At 37.3% G+C, this 17,043-nt stretch overlaps 1 pseudogene; it reads right to left on the bottom strand.

Moving 5' to 3' along the window:
• Positions 1-2,640: 2,640 nt before the first annotated feature.
• LOC116548997 lies at positions 2,641-7,671 on the bottom strand (annotated as a pseudogene).
• Between the last annotated feature and the right edge of the window lie 9,372 nt (positions 7,672-17,043).

Genomic DNA, 17,043 nt, shown 5'->3' with positions numbered 1-17,043 from the left:
GGGTAGCTTACTTACTTCTAAAATCTAGCTTTTTTTTTCTTTTAACCAGCCAATTACTGACTTTCAGTTAGTTTAGTAAATATTCATTGGAAGGGCCTTTCAGGCCAGGCACAGTGGCTCACACTTGTAATCCCAGCACTTTGGGATGCTGAGGCAGAAGAACTGCTTGAGCCCAGGAATTTGAGGCCAGCCTGAGCAGCATAGAGAGACCCCATCTCTACAAAAAATTTAAAAATACATATGGGCTTGGTGTCACATGCCTGTAGTCCCAGCTACTCAGGAGGCTGAGGTGGGAGGATTGTTTGAGCCCAGGAGGTCAAGGCTGCAGTGAGCTGTGATTGTACCATCCTCCAACAGGGCAACAGAACAACACCTGTCTCAAAAACAATTAAAAAAGGAAAAGGGCCCTTCTGTGTGCCACCACTGAAAACCAGAAGATGAATAAAAGAAGTCTCTGCTCACATTGAGTGAGATCAGTAATCACTAGGGCTATCAGGTTGAACAAGGTTCATTTTATTGTAAGGAATGAGACCCTGTACCCACATCTCCATGCTCCATCACTATATTTGGGTATCTCTTGTATGAAAATTGTGGGTTTTGTATTGTGCAATGCTGTGTTTAGTCATGAGAGACCTAAAAATGTAAGGTCATGACTGATTGTAGGGAAGCCTTTCTCATGGAAGGAGTGGATCCTCAGACTGAATATCAAAAACTCTGAGGATGATAAAGAGGATTTAACCTTTCTCTTGGTCTAGACAAGTGCTAGCCAATAGAAATACAATGTAAGACACAAATTTGAGCCACATATATAATCTTAAATATTCTAGGAACTTATTGAAAAACTAAGAAACAGATGAAATTAATTTTGATGATATATTTCATTCATATTGCCATCTAATACAATAATCTAATATATCAAAATATTATTTCAACATGTAATCAATATAAATATCATTAATTAAATACTTTACATTTTTTTCATACTGTGGTAGGAAGAATGACTCCCCAAAGATGTTTGTGTCCTAGTCTCTGGAACCTGTACATGTGTTACATTACCCGGCAAAAGGGATTTTGCAGATGTAATTAAGGTTAAAGACCTTAAAATAGGGGGATTATCCTGGATTGCCTGCATGGGCTCAAACTAATCACATGAGTTCTATTTTTAAAATAGTCAAATAATATTTTTTATATTATTAATTTTAACTATTTAAAATGAAAAGTTACATATCTTAGCTAGTGAAAAGCCAATTCTTTGACCTAGGCAGAAAAAGCCTGTAGTGACAAATGTTGAAAATGCTTTGTAATCAGTATACTAAGGAGATATTAATATAGTTCCAGAATTGCTTAAATTCTGATATTTAAATTTAAGCATGCATATGCTGACTTTAAAACATACAATTAAAGGTATTTATCACAATTTGCTATACCCCCAACATTAATTACAGATACTTTGTAGCATAAATCAAATGGTTTAAAGTGAGCCTGTAACATACCTAAGCAATACCTTCCCATATTATACATGCAAATTACTTCTCCTCCATGTAAAAGTATCTTCACTTTAAGTTCTAAGATGAGTTTAACCCACCTCTGTAAGTCACTACTTAGGGGTTCATGATGGCCTAAAAAAAGGAAAAAAGAATGTAACAAGGACTGATCAACATACTTTTATGTATGTGTGTATATATATATATGTGTGTGTGTGTGTGTGTGTGTGTGTGTGTAACTATATATGATCTACATGTGTTATATATGTACTATATCATATAACATTAGTAATATGACATATAAACTATAAATATGATCATTTCTATTACTGATGACACAAGCTAAATTATGTATTATGCATCTTCAAATAAAAATCGAAGCAATAGGGTAAATACAGAAGCATCACAGTGAGTTCCACTTAATACACATAATTATACAGACCAACATTTCTCGACAAATTAAGTTTCGTTTTATCTTCTGATTGCCAGCTGAATATAGTGGTCTCTTAGTATCTGTGGGGGATTGGTTCCATGAACCCCTGGGTACCAAAATCCAGATGTTCAAGTCCCTTATATAAAATAGTGTGCTATTTGCCTACAACCTGCTATATATTTTAAATCATCTTTAGATTACTTATAATACCTAATATAATATAAATGCTATATAGTTATACTGTACTTTAAACATTTCTATCATTTTTATTGTTATATTTTTATTTTTTTCTGAATATTTTAAATTTAGGGTTGGTTGAATTTGCAGATATGGAGGGCCAACCATACAGAGTTTTAATTTTGTAGTTTAACAATGAAAGGCCATAAGTGGAGATCAATACATGTACTTAGCATTTCAAGCTAAGCTTGTTCATATACACATCTGAAATCAGTTCATGACATGACCTAACAAATGCTAGGGGAACTTTTTTTACAAGTAGTTTTTACAGACACTGAACTTCATCTTGCACACTGACGTCAGCCTATATTTAGGGCAAAGTCAGAGATTTTATATTTTCATTTATTCTTCATTTTACTTTTAAAACACTACTGTAATCATTAAAACAAAAACAACAGCAAGAAGTGAGCATATTGTGGTTATAGTCCTTCACTTATTCACTACTGCATGTATAATACCAACAGTGAGTGCTATTCACTGGCACCTTTAAGAGGTTTGACACTGAACACCACTTCTGGAATGATATTCATCATCCTCCTAAACTTCTCCATTGTAATGGCCCATCTTTGCTTATATGGGTCAATGTCTACCAGATGTACTTGATTCATTTAATCAGCCTCTTTTACTTCCTCCCTCTCAGGCAGGAGTTATTCCAGCAAAAAGAGTTTATCAGGAGACAGAAAGCCATTCTCAGGAAAGTAGACCTTAAATTTGATGATTAGGTGACCCTTTTCATATGGTCTACAATAAACTGGCATACCTTCATTTAGCACACACTTAATATCACTCTGCTTCACAACCTGAATTGGGAGATAAGAGGTGTTGACTGTGGTTTGGTTGTCAAGGGTGGATATTGGCTTTTGGTTGCCATGCAATGCTTCAACCAGTTTTATGTTCATACACATGAAAAGGTCTTCTGGTCGAATAAGGAAGTATAGTTCTTCTGATCTAAAACAATGATAATATCTCCTGGCTCCTGATCTGCTTCACGTAAAATATATCTACTCATTGTCTTTCATACCTTTGTCAATATGAACTTATAGAATCTTCTTCTCTCAAACGATCTTCCTTCCATTGCAGCTTTTACATCTATCTATTTAGGACTGATCTGTTCCCCATGGCTCTGGCACTCCATGTACACAGACTGAAATTATTGAACCATTCTAGGTCCTATCTGATGAATTTTTACTTGCATTTTAGTACTTCAGTGATTGGGACAGCACTCTACTGCTTCTTTCTTACCACCTTGGCCTTCACACTTGTCACAAGTCACATTTTTTTTTCTTTTGTGGAGTCTCACTCTGCCACCAGGGTGGAGTGCAGTGGCATGATCTCCAACCTCTGCCTTCCAGATTCAAGCTACTCTCCTGCCTCAGCCTCCCGAGTAGCTGGGACTGCAGGCACGTGCCACCATGCCAGACTATTTTTTGTATTTTTAGTAGACACGGTGTTTCACCACGTTAGCCAGGATAGCCTTGATCTCTTGACCTTGTGATCCACCCACCTCAGCTTCCCAAAGTGCTGGGATTACAGGTGTAAGCCACCACACCCAGCCACAAATCACATTATTTTATGGAGCTAGTTTTCCTGTTGTACACTTAAATACATCTTCTGCTGTGGTTACTGAGAGCTGATACACAATATTTTTACCTATTTTTCTCTCCGTATCCTTTCTTTTTCTTCAAATGACATATCAACGATGCCCATGAGGGAGCCCAAACTGCCACCCACTCCACCCTTTTTCATTGCCCATTCTCCCCTTTTCTCAAATAATTCAATTTTCTTTGCTTCAGAGAGCACTTCATAAGCTTGAGCAATCTGTTTACGCTTCTGTTTATGATTTGGATTCTCACCGGTGTAGTACTTCAAGACCACTTTCCTGTAAGCCTTTCTTAACTCTTCCTGGATGGCATTGGGTCTCACTCCAAACCCTTACAGTAAGTGGTTTCTTTCACCAGTTTCCACAGCTGGCAAGTCAGCTGACGCTGGTGTGCGGGAGCAAGGAGTTTCGGTAGCTACCACCCCACCTCCCACCAAGTGTTTTGGAAAGCTCCCTCACAGGAGTTCTTAAAAGCAGAGGATTTGCTCAAGCTAGAAGAAGAAGAGATATGACAGGAGAATTCAGAGAGATTCAAAGCATGAAAAGGATTCAACATGTCCTTGCTGGTTTGAAGATGGAGAGGACAATGTGACAAGTAATGCAGGTGGCCTTAAGGAGTTAAGAGGTGCCTGGCTGATAACTATGAAGGAACAAGACTCCTGCCCTACAACCACAGGAACAGAATTCAGCCAACAATCCCAAATAGCTTGGAACACATTTACCTCTGAGCTTCCAGAAAAGAATGAAACCCCATGTACACCTTGATTTTGGCCTTATGAGTCTCTAATATGCAGAGGGTTCAGCTGAGTCACACCATATGGGACTTCTGGTTTACAGAACTATGAAATAGCAAATGTGATAAAGGGGTGTTTCAAGCCACTAAATTTAAGGTAATTTTTTATGGCAGCAATGGAAAATTCATACATATAACAAATCTTGAGATCTGTTATGTATTTTACATGTATGGCACACCTCAATTTGTACTAGCCACGTTTCAAGTATTCAACAGTCATGCATGTGTCCAGTGGGCATAGTATTGGACAGTGCAAGTCTAGACCAACAGGAGTCAAGATGTTTAGGAAGTGCTAGGTTTGTAGGCGAAACATAATGTCACCATGTGGAAAGAGAAAGAGGATCAAGGAATAGGGGACTTGGAAAGTTCTTTCTTGAATCCCCATCCTGTAATCTGTGAACTGGGTGATCTTGCTCATACAGAAAACAGGCTAAATTTTACAAACTATTATAGATTGTCTAAGTTCATTGAACTCTGAAATTTTTGTTTTAATGGCTATTGAAAAAGTTGTTTTTGGAATATTTCATTTTTGTCTCAGTTAAATTTTGGAGGAATCAAAAGAAGAGTTGTTGCTCACACCTGAATTTATGCTTAAGACAGAGTATTAGTTATTTAGTTCTGGCATTATTGGGTCGGGGCAAGGTAGGCAAGATCTCCAGGAGTAGAATTATACAGATTGATTTAGCTTTCCTAAGAAGGCTGTTATTCCTCACCAGAGAGTTTGCCTCTCAAAATCAACCTTCTGAGGTCCAGGTTTCATTTTTATTAAGAAAGGCAGCATGTTTTATCATTCTAATTACATTTCACGTTTAGCCTTCTAAAATAATATTTTACCATCTTCCCTAATAGATGAAAATGTTGTTTATCCTGTAAAATTTAGAGCAGCAACTACTCATTGTAATCTAGAACCATATTAGGAAGGTTTCACCTAAAAGCTATAAAATTAGACTGGGTTTAAAGGTAAAAAAAAATGGAACCTAGACCAGGAGGGGGCAGACGGAGGTCTTTCCAGGCTTAGAAGAGCAGTGGAGGTAACAATGGAAGAGAGGAAATTGAATGGTGGGTCAATTGTTTGATGAAACACTTCTTTTGACTAAAGCAAAAAGCTTTTGAAAGGAAAGCTATAGTTGGTGCTGGAGAAGGAAAGGTCAGAATGCTCTAGATATGAGCTATCCAATACAGTGACCCCTAACCCCATGTAGCTATGAAACACTAGAAATGGGGCTAGTCTGATATGAGATATGCTGTAAGTATAAAATACATACTGGATTTCAAAGACTCAGTGCAAGAAATATTGTAAAATGTTTTACTAATAATTTTATATTGTTAAAATGATAATATTTTGGATACACTGGGTTAAATAATTATTAAAATTATTTTTACCTTTTAAAAATCTTTTGATATGGCTCCTGGAAGATTTTAAATTATATATGTGGCTCTATTATATTTCTATTGAACATTGTTGCTCTAAACCAAGTGCTTCTCATACTTTAAAGTATGTAAGAATCATCTGGGAATGTTGTTGAAATGCACATTCAGAAACCCCTGGGGAACTGCTCCTGCAGTTCAGTCTTTGGACTACACACCACACACCACCTTGCCTGGAATATGCAACTATTCAGGAAGTTTTAAAATCACAATGACCAGATTGCTGCACCCCTAAATCCATTACTTAAGGATCTCTAGAGCTCTGACCTGAGTATCAATATTTGTTATAACCCTCTAGGTGAATTTACCAAATTTGAGGATCACTGCTTTAAAAGCTCTTGAATAGAAGTGAACTAATTTAAAGTTTATTTTATAGAAAACGTGGAAGTTCATATATCAGGAGCAATTAATTTGTCACTAGTGAATATTCATTGATTCATTAAGTGAGTTATTACTCTATGTCAGTCATGGTGATTTATATCACCCTGCCTTCTAGAAGCTAAGAAGCTAGTCAAGAGATAAGATGAATAACTGCAAAGCAATATGGGATAGATTCAGCATGATTCTTCTTAAAAAAAGAAGAGTCAATTTGGGGCGGAATAATTATTCTTGGAAGAGCTGATGTATAAGACCTAATACTGTGGTTCTCAAACTTTAAGTTGCATCACAATCGTATAAAGTAACCAGGTCGAGGACACTGTTGTCACAGACACTGCTAATGTTACTCACCATGCTATGAATGCATTTTAACCATTCTTACATCTCTTTCTAATATTAATAACTCAAAATTCAAAGTGCCCAGGGGGAGGCTGATTGGCTAAGCCCACACCACAAGCTCAAGCCTGGTCTGCCGAGGAGCCATGGGCAATGCACTTCTCACCCAAACAAAATGGAGAATGAAGTTACGATACTGCTAGGCTTGCTCCCTAACCCCTCCCTTCACCCTCACCAAAAAAAAAAAAAAAAAAAAATCCAAAACCGAAAACAAACAGATAAACAAAATGTCTACTGCACATAGTACTATTCCAAAAACAGGCATGCATCAGGGGGCCTTGATTATGGACAAAAAGTCAAATAAATTTTAGGTTGTTAAGTTTGAGATTACAACATTTCCCTTAAGCAGAGACGTCCAGTTAGTTAGTTTGGAGAACAAGGTAAAGTCTAGAGAAGGTAACTTAGGCATTATCTCTTTAGAGGTAAAAATAGAGAACAAATGTGAGCATCAGGAGACAGAATGTAGAGGGAGGAGCCAAGGACTAAGAGTCTGATAATATCTTCATACTTCTGGGACTCAAGGAGTAGTACAAAGGGATGCAGCCTTAGATATTAGCAGGTATTAAACCCCAAACCTATTCAGATTAGAAGAGTTAAATGGGAATTTCTTTTGCAGTATTTCCCAGAGCTTTTAATGTGCTACCTTGCATATAATTCTTTAATAATGCTGCACTTCCAAATATTGTTTGGCTATGAACTCTCTTAAAGAATTAGCAATATATTTGGATACATTTTGGAAAAAAATGGGCTAGAATTTTCTGGAACCAGAAAAAGAAAGAGGCTTAAAGAAGTATTCAGGGGGAGAAATAGTAGTCCCAGGATTGAGACTATTCAAATAATTCAAAGTCCTCTTACTCCATTATAATGGAAAATTGGTTTAATAGTATGGAATTAATAGTATTAAATTCTGTTTTACCTCCATGTCTCCCAAATGCATAGCACTTGGCAAATGGAGTTGCACTACATATATTTAAGTGAATAAATAATAATAAAAAAGTGAGAAAAGTCCTTTAATTTGTCTATATGGAGATCACAAGAAATCCTTAGCAAATAGGTGTCTCCTCCAACCCACCTCCAAGCGACTTCAGAATACTGTTTGGGTGGGTGGACAACACAACTATTTGCTAAGGATTTCTTAAGTGATTTCTCAAGAACCGCTGGCAGAGTGAATTGCCACCCTATCATCTGTTTCTCTCTTTTTTCTTGGAAATATAACAAGGGTGACCATATAATTTATCATCCAAACCGGGACACTTGAAAGAGAGAAAGGGAGAGCTATTAATAATTATGCCAGGACAACACATACAAAACAGACTTTCAGGCAAACTGGGACAAATGGTCATCCTAAAAATAACTACTGATATTTAGCTGTGCACTTAACTATTAGGAATATAGTTTGCACTGTTTGGTCTCTCTTGTATTTGCAGGGGGTCTAGTAATGGAAATGGTACCAGATCACAGTAATTAGTTCCCCTCTTCCCCAAAGTTTACAGAGATGGCTCATATCTTGACCGAAGCTGGTTCTTGCCAATCAAGAAAGATGGTACAAAATGGCTGTAGAGGCCTCACAAAGATATATTCTTAATGAGTTCCTTTCTTCTTCCTACTGGCTAGAATGTGGTTTTTCTGGTTAGAGATTTAGCAGCAATCTTGGCTCACAAAGCAGTGTGCTTAAGATGATGGAACACAAAGATTAAAGAAGCCTGAGTCTCTGATGATCATAGGCCCTTTCAGTCAGTCTACCTTTGGTCTACTGTGTGAGAAATCAATAAATATTTATATTTAGAAATCATTCTGGGTCATTTTAAAGTTTTCTGTTACTCCTCATTGAACCTAATCTGGGTAGAGAAGACCTTATAATAGTGCTGTCAAAAAAACATAATGTGGGTCACAAATGTGAACCATATGTGTAATTTAAAATTTTTAGTCATTTTAAAAAATGAAAAAAAAAACAGGTGAAATTAATTTAAATAATGTATTTTATTTAAACCATTATAGCCAAAATATTATCTTTTCAACCTGTAATCAACATGAAAAATATTAATGTGACAGTTACATGCTTTTGTTTCATGCTAAGTCTTCACAATTCTATGTGCATTTTGTACTCACAGCACATCTCAGTTTAGACTAACCACATTTCAAATGCTCAATAGCCATATGTGGTTACTGGCTACCATATTGGACAGCACAATTTTATACCACAAATACCTCCTTTCACCCACTCATGTATTTTCTATTTCCCTGTTTTCTTGTTTCTCTTCAACAGGTAAACAGATAAAACTGTATATCTTACACAACAATAACAAAATAACAACAGCAAACTGTTTCTCATTCTTACTTCCTCAAAGATATTTTTCTAGTGTTTTTCTTTCCTTCACAACTCTGTTTAATTAAGTTTGCAACATCAGTTAACTCTGGTCTTAAGCTAATGACAGAAGAGGGTCTTTTAGTATGCCACTGGATAAACTGGTGGCTGGGTGATGTGAAACCATCAGCAATCATATTTTTAGGATGATCCTCCAGCAAACTAAAGCCCTATATATTAAGAGTCGATAACATCAGGACCAGGCCGAGTGCGGTGGCTCATGCCTATATGATCTCTTCACTTTGGGAGGCCAAGGTGGGTGGATCACCTGAGATCAGAAGTTTGAGACCCTCATGGCCAAAATGATGAAACCCCATCTCTACTAAAAATACAAAGAAAAATTAGCTGGGTGTGGTGGAGCATGCCTGTAATCCCAGTTACTCAGGTGGCTAAGGCAAGAGAATTGCTTGAACCCAGGAGGCAGAGGTTGCAGTGAGCTGAGCTTGTGCCACTGCACTACAGCCTGGGCAGCAAGAGCAAAACTCCTTCTCAAATAATAATAATAATAATAATAATAGTAATAATAATATCAGGACCGAAACATACTATGTTTTGCTATGAGTTGCCACAAATAATTGGTCTATTTATCAATCTACCTAATCTATCTATAATGATTTAAGGAAATCAGTTCTAGAATTAGGTTACCTCTCTGGTGATGCCAGTTTTCTTTACTTTGAGGTATATGGTGAAAAGTGAGAGAAAGGGAATTGATGGAGCTGGCACTTGGAAGTTGAGCCTAACCTGGATACCCCCTGGGAGGGTCATGAATGTATACAACAACTACCATGTGTGGGACAATGGAAAAGTGACTTCTGGCAGGCAGACTTTATGGAGTACAGCATAACCTCAGTTATTAGGAGTCTAGTGTTCAAGCCCCGGGAATGGTGTTCGTTTCAAAAGGAAGAATAATGTGGATCTTGTTAAAAAAAAAAAAAGAAAGAAAGAAATAATGAGCTTTGAGTATTCTGTACATGATTAAGAGAAGCCAAAGATATGAAAGTTATGGTAGATGAGCCAGGATTGATTAATTCTCCAACAAGAGGGAAAAAATCTTCTGGTTTAACAGAGATGTACAAAAAAAGGTCAGTCTTTTCATGTAGAAGAAGCCAAGAAGCTCAGATGACATGATAGGGGCCCAACAAAATAAGAAATAAATAAGGCAGAGAGAAGAGGAAAGCAGGCAAAGGAGATTATATATGGAGCAGAAGTGGTGGTAACAAAGACAGAAGAAGGAGTAGTAAAAGAGCCCAAGACATGCCATCAGCTCTGTGGAAGTAGAAAGAACGAGGCAGACACGAAGTCCGGAGACATTATCAGCAACTTAATGGATGTTTGGTACCATGTATAATTAAACCTTCGCACACACAATATTTCTGGAAAAAATCTCATGCTAACTGGAATCATTTGTCTGTTTGATAATTTACTTACTCATTTGCATTGTCAAATTTGTACCAGAGGTTTGTACTCTCTTTGGCCTATGTGCTCTCAGTGACTTAGATAAAGCCCATGGGTGCTGTGGGTGATGCTGCCAAGCCTAAAACCTAAAACAGAGAGCATGGGCCAAGAAAAATAAAGTAAGGAAAACAAGAAAGAAAAAGAGCATTATGAACGTTTTGGCTATTCAGGCGTCATTTATCTAGCCCCCTTAGCAATATATCCTCTAGCTGAGAAAAAGGAGGAAGCATAAAACACATCTGAAAATCTAGACATACGATGCCAAGATTACGTGGTAATTTTCATTGCAATATACTTATTGAAAACTCTCCAGATCCCAGAAATGTGGCCTCACTTTCCCTTTACTTGACCATGCCAGCCACTGCCACTCCCTATGGGCACTCCTTCCTGAAGAGCCATGGATATTGCTGCAGAAACCTCAACTCCAGACACTACTACTGATCAGTTAGGCTCAGTGTGCATCTTTAAAACCATTTGTCATCCTTTCCTTTTAATGTTGCTGACAATGTTTTATTATTACTTTTAAACAAGTCTAACAAGCACAGTATTTTCTAAGTCAATTGCAGATTAGGACAGTAAAAGAGGGCATGAGATAAATGATAGCCAAAGAGATGGCAGGTGATATTGAGAATGGGGCAGGAAAGTTGTAAAACCCTTTGAACTTCATCTCAAGCCATAAAGCCCATTCGATGTTCAGAGTTAGTGTATGTGATATGTGTTGTGGCAGGAAGAGAATAGACTTTGCAGTAAGACAGGCCCAGACTCAAATTATAGCTCTTCTGCTGATAGCTGTGTGATCTTGGGCAGGTATTTAAGTTATCTGAGCCTCAGTTTTCTCATTTCTAAAATGGAAATATTACCTTCCTTGTTTGGTTGTGAACATTAAATCTATGTAAACCAACATGGTTGATGCAAATAGTTACTTCTCCCCCAGAAATGAATAGGTTTTCAGGTTATATCTTCTATACTTTTATAACTTCAGATAGTGCTTACTAAACTCATACTACAATGTAGACACCATACAAAGCACTGGGACATGGAATTAAATGAACAACAGTCTGTATCATCAAGGAACTTAGAGTTATTTGGGAAGAAAGATTGTAAAACATAAGTTAGGTGGTGGGTTAAGGTAAAACAATAGAACTAGGTTCCAATAATTGTTGTAGTATATACTGATGGCAGCATGTGGTGGTTGTCAACAATTTGAGGGAGAGCATCATGTGTTTATAGTGAAGATAATCCTGAATCATCAGGAAACATAAATTTTGTTTAATAAACTATGTCTAAAGAGGCAGAATATAAGTAATTCTTGTATTTAAAATATTCCATTTAAAATGATGAAATCTAAAAAAAAATAATTTCCATGGTTTACTTTGGCAAAAAATCCATTAATTTCTAATGGAACACCTTATTTGTTGATATGTCAAATAAATGAGACATTGCTAAAATGGCAGATGAGAAAGGCAAAAAAGAGGAAGTAAGACTATGGAGAACGGAAGGGGGAAGGAACAGAAATATTATGGTGTGACCAGAATTGCTTCACAAGAATCAGTCTTTTGTCAGTGTGGCTTCCTTCCTTTCATCTTCACAGCTACCCTGTACAACTGGCAAAACATGTATTATTCTCTGTATCACTGATGATGAAGTGGAAAATGCAAGGGGGTATTACTTGTCCAAAGTTGCACACTTAGCAAGACATGCATCCAGAAGGTAGAACTCAAGTTCTCTGCTTGAGGCACAAAAAATGTAAAGAAAAAAAGTCACCCTCAGTAGTTCTAAAGAATTTCATCTAAAGAAATAAAGTTTAAAACCAGGAAGCAAATATCCAAGAAGTGATATGGCACAGAATTTTCTATATATAAAAGAAGCGCTAAGCATAATTGCTTTGCCACAACTTCTTTTTTCCCATATTTTTCTTTCTCACCTCCTTACTCCTCCAAATAGATGAAGGCAAGAGACAAATAAATACCAGAAAGGAAAAGAATAGGAGAGAGAAAATAGGAGGTGATGAGAAAAGAGAAGGCAAAAACAGTAGGAGATAAATGTGTAGGGAAGTCTTACTGTTGAACATATAATATGTTTCTGGTAGATTTAAAATTTGTAAATAAGAACATACTATGCTTATACCACATATAAAAAACCTTGTTTTGAAGTTTCTCCCCAAAACAATTGAAATCTGGGGTAAATACATCAAGAAATGTGTATGTTGTCTTGGCTACCTATAAATGAATAGGGTGTTTGGACAGAATCAAACGCCTTCCCTGAGGTCCCTGAGCTGGGATCTCTGGTGACAACCCCTTAGACTTATACTCTCAATTACTCAAGGCCATCAACTGGCCAGTACACCTCTTCTTATCCAAGTCACTGTAAATACCACTCAGAGCCTAATGCTGATATAGGGATGTAAAACAAAGCCAATGCTGATCATGTTCCCTAGGCACGTCTCAGGACACAAATCTCATCTGGAGCCCATCCCGCTGAAGCAGGTGGGTGAGATTCTGACACCAGCGTCATCATTTACTGTGACCCCAGCAGGCACTCCACCAACTGGCATGCCAGTTTCTCTTCTGCTTGGGCATAATCAGAGGGCACACCTCACAGGACATTGTAAATGTTCATGGAAAGTTCTTAATACAGGTATTGGCTCATTGTAAGTTCTCAATAAATATTAGCTTTTATCAAAAATTAACAGTTTGTCCTATGTCAAGTTTTGGTTTCTCTGACCTTAAATAATCATGTTTAAAATATGAAAACTAGGCCTCAATCAAACCCATATATTCCCGGTTTCCTATTGTTCAACACAAAAATTTCCCTCATTAAAAGAAGCTACAAAAATCTGGTGGTGTTTGAAACGCGTGCATTAAAAGTTTTATGTGGATATGGGTATTTGTGGGCTTCTTTCATCCACTTGGGAAGGATTGCTCCATGAATCAAGGGCTGTAAATTTGTATCATTTACATTTTTGTTTCTCTAAGCAATCTCTGCAAAATGAAAAAACATAATTTTAGAAGTTGGGGTTTATTATTATTTTTATGTCTAGTCCTATAAATGTGAACACTTTGAAACCTCATTCATTTGGAATAATGGAAGAAAAATAGTGAGAAATCTGCCTGAGAAAATATTTGCGAACAAGTGGAGTTTTAGTAATGTCAAGAAAAGCTAATATTATTAGCTAAGCTATAAATAGATTTTAATAAGTAATAAAGATAAGTTTGTAAAAACTACACTTCACAAAAGGCCCTGGTTGTTTTATACTATATCATAAGTATAAGCTACTTTGATGACATAATAAATTTAATTACTAGAACCAAAAATAAATGACTCTTTAAAAAACCCTAGATTTTCCTAGTTTACAAATAAGGCCCTGAAGAATTATCTGAAGAAAAAGTAACATTTTTAATTACATATAGTTTAGTTGATTATCTTCACATGAGATCAGTGAAGTGTGGATTAATGGAGTTTTATTGCATAATGCATGTTAAAGCAACATACGAATAAAATAACCCAATTATCTTTTCTCATATCATAGCTTCCAAACACCTAGCGCTTTGGGCTTATCTTTAGTTGTATACGGAAAAAACTCTTTTCAAGGGAATGCCTGGGTTGTGAAGTTGTTAACTCTTTCCATGGAAACAACACAGAAGAGAAGAAAGCCAGGGAAGCAGAGGTCACATCAACATTACTCTCAGGGGGTCCAAGTGTGATTTAAGTGTCTGGGCTCTGGAGTCAGACTGCCTCAATCCAAGCTCTGCTTCTCCCTGGCAGGCTCAGTGACAATGGGGAAGTTACTTCAGGTTCTTCCTCTGTGAAATGGGATGATCACGGAATCTTGCAAGATTCTTAAAAGAGTAACATTTCGAATAGTGCTTGACACACTGAGAGTTCTCAGCCATTTCTGCTGTCTTTATAGCTGTTATATGTAAAATTTCAATGGTGCAAAAGAAATAGCACTGGAATATAAATTCTCTCAGCAAGGCAATTTACTTCTATAGAAGGGTGCATCTCGCGGATGGAGCAATGGTGAGCACATACCTGAACAGGGGAGGGGAAGAAGTTTGAAAGAGAGCAGGGGTGTGAGCCAAAGTGGTGGGGTGAGTGGTTTGGTGGGAAAAAAAACGGTTATGGAACAGGTAACTAAAGATGACTCAGGTCAGAGCAGGTGACCAGGAGTGACTCCAGGTCAAAGCAGGCGACTGGGATAAGTCAGAATAGAGCAGGGGACCAGGGGAACAGATGTGAACTACTGATTAGAGCTAGTGGAAAAGATTATTTACTGAAACTACAAGGAAGTTAAACTTTAAAATGGAGGACAAAGAACTGAGCATACTGACATACCGATTCTTTGAAGAGAAATTTAGAACTCATTGTATCCAACAGAGCTGGTATTAAAGGACATTTGTCTACCTTTAACCCCATGGCAACAACAAAATCAAGCCCTAACTTAGAATATCAATTTATATACTTAACCATATTATTTCATAGTTTAGTGTATTATAATATTAAAATATCTCACCAAGAAGGTGACTTTTAAAAGTCGTTCTTTATATAAATGCAATGTCAAATGCTTTTAAAAATCTAAGAATAAAACATCTACTGAAGTTTAGTTCCTCTATTATTAGCATTTGGATGACCTTCATGAACCTGTTTAGATTGCTTACTTCTTTTGTTGTTGTTTTTGTTGTTAAAGTTTTATGGTGATTGAACTATCACTAGGAGAGCGCTTGCCCTCTGTAACTTGCCCTTTGCCAGCCATCCCCCACTTGTTTAAGCCTCAAAACCTGTTTCTCTTGGTTCTTCTCTTTCCTACACATCCCACATCCACTATATCACAAAAAATGTAGGCACTCCCTCTGAAACATGTCTTGATTCCATCTGTTTTTTTCTCTCTCTACAAGCATCACTCTTTTCCAAGCTGCATCTGCCAGTCCTCTTGCCTGGACTAATGTGATAGGTTCCTAAATGATGGGCTTGCTTTCACCTCTTTTCTTAAAAAAATCATTCTCCACTGAGAGCTCAGCTTTATCCTAGTGAAGCATACATGGGACCCTGTTACTACTCTTATGTGAAACATTTCAGTGGCTTCCTGTCATCCTTAGAATGAAATCCAAACCCCTTATTCCGGCATACAATGTTTTCTGTCCTCTGACCACTCCCAATCTCTTTGACCTTATGTCCTTATCCTCTCACCAACACCCACTGTCCTCAGCCATACAGGCTTTCTTCTGTTTCTTGAACATGTTAAGCTTGTGATCTTAAGAACTTTGTGCTAGCTGTGTCCTCTGCCAGGAATGTACTTATCCCCTTCTTCTCATGGCTGACTCTTTTTTGCCCTTCAGATTTCAGACTAAATATCACTTCCTGGAGATGCCCTTCCACGCCCACCCAACCAAAAGCATCTGCCTAGTAACTCTTTATCATACTGCCTTTTTAATATTGTGTGAGATATTTGTCATGGTCTGATCTTTCTTGCTCATCTATTTACTTCTAATTTGTCTATTTGTATATCACCAGCCTTGCTACAACTAGAATATAAATTCCAGCAGAGTGGGAACAATGTCATTCTTCCATTCTTGTATGTCATAGTTTGTGTTAAAACAGTGTTTGGAAGACAGTAAGCATTCAGCAATTGTGTTAACTCAATGAATGGAATTCTCAGGTTGCCCAAGGAAGGATGCTCTGTCTGTCCTAACTGGGACTACCTCTTAATCTCCTCGATTCTTAATTTCCATCTAGAGTTATTCCACACCAGAGCCTAGAAGAGTGTAATGACTTTAATTCCTCTCCAGGAAAGCAGTATAGCTGACTATTTCTTTCAGACTGCCTTGCATAACCATTATTTCTGCACAATCACTTGTTTTGCCTCCCTTTTCCCAATTTTCTTTTTTTTTTTAAATCTCATGTTAACATTTTTGACAAAATTCTCTTATTCAATTCACATAACAACCTGGGAAAGTATTATTAAATGATTTTTTTCCCCCTAAGGGACAAAGTTGAGGCTCAGAGAGGCCAGGCAACTCATAAGTGATAAAGATTTGAACCCAGATCTGCCTAATATTGAAGATCGGGAATTTATTTCTTGCCTGGAGATAGTGTACTACCAACTATTGTGTTCACAAATTTTCCATAATAGCCATTGATGAGTTAACCAAATAATTCCCAAACTTGGCTCCCCTTTATAATTACTTGGGGATTCCTGAGTCCCCTTAGGCTTTCAGAATAAAAGTCTGGAGTAGAGCTCAAGAATTTCCTTTTTTCCTTCCTTCCTTCCTTCCTTCCTTCCTTCCTTCCTTCCTTCCTTCCTCCCTCCCTCCCTCCCTGCCTCCCTCCTTTCTTTCTCTCTTTCTTTCTCTTTCTTTTCTTCCTTCTTTCCCTCCTTCTTTTCTTCCTTCTTTCCCTTCTTCCCTCCTTCCCTCCCTCTCTTCCTTCCTTCCTTCCTTCCTTCCTTCCTTCCTTCCTTCCTTCCTTCCTTCCTTC

This window comes from Sapajus apella, unplaced genomic scaffold (genome assembly GCF_009761245.1).
Source record: "Sapajus apella isolate SASKATOON/1434 unplaced genomic scaffold, GSC_monkey_1.0 scaffold6, whole genome shotgun sequence".
In the NCBI taxonomy this organism is placed as follows: domain Eukaryota; kingdom Metazoa; phylum Chordata; class Mammalia; order Primates; family Cebidae; genus Sapajus; species Sapajus apella.
The sequence above is the reverse complement of the archived record's forward strand: the minus strand, read 5'-3'. Positions and strand labels throughout refer to the sequence as shown.